The following is a 798-nucleotide window of genomic DNA, read 5'->3' as shown; positions in this document are numbered from 1 at the left end:
TGAAACGAAGTGGAATCCCATTGTGTTATTTTGAGAGTCCTTATGTAAAACTCCATATTTTAGAAAGTTTTGCAAGAATGTACCCACCCCAGTCTTTTGTCCTTCAGTTCGAGGGCTTGGGAACTCTCTGGTATTTATTTCTCTTTCTTTTTCTTTTTCTTTTTTTTTTTTTTTTTTTCCTTTTAAAGTGGTTTGAAAAGTTGGGATTTTCATATTGAAACAGTTGGAAGACGGGATGACCGCAGCAGCGCTTTGTAGAACCCTGTGGATGGAGCGTTGTTTTCTTAATGGTGTCTTCACAATTAAACGAAACGAAGCCTCGATCCCTTCCCCTCGTTTTAATATGAAATTATTTATCGATAGCACAAAGATATGGTTTTTTTTTTTTTAAATTTATTTTTTTGTCGACACGTTCCTTGCTGGTTTCATTAATGGCTTATTTATACCGTGTCCGTTGTGTTCCTAAACGAGCTGTGCTGGGAGCTGATGTATCGCGGAACGGGATCGAGCTTTTACTTCATGGTTCCTCTCTGGTTCTTTTCCTGCAGGAATTGGGGTTTCTTTGTGCAATCTGGAATTCTGACTTTTATTCAGAGTCATGTGAGCTGTGTTCGCGATTGGGCGGATCGAGTTCGCTCCGCTAAAGCTTTTGTTACGCGGAACCCGATGAGATTGATGGAATTAAAAGGAGGCACGGGGCTGACTTCTTACCTTTCAGGAAAAGTTGTTCTCTCCATCTCAGGGCCCTTACCCAGCTTGATTGAAAAACTAAATAAAATAATAATTAAAAAAGAGCAC

This window comes from Numida meleagris, chromosome 27 (assembly GCF_002078875.1).
Source record: "Numida meleagris isolate 19003 breed g44 Domestic line chromosome 27, NumMel1.0, whole genome shotgun sequence".
In the NCBI taxonomy this organism is placed as follows: Eukaryota; Metazoa; Chordata; class Aves; order Galliformes; family Numididae; genus Numida; species Numida meleagris.
This window is presented reverse-complemented; position numbering follows the sequence as displayed.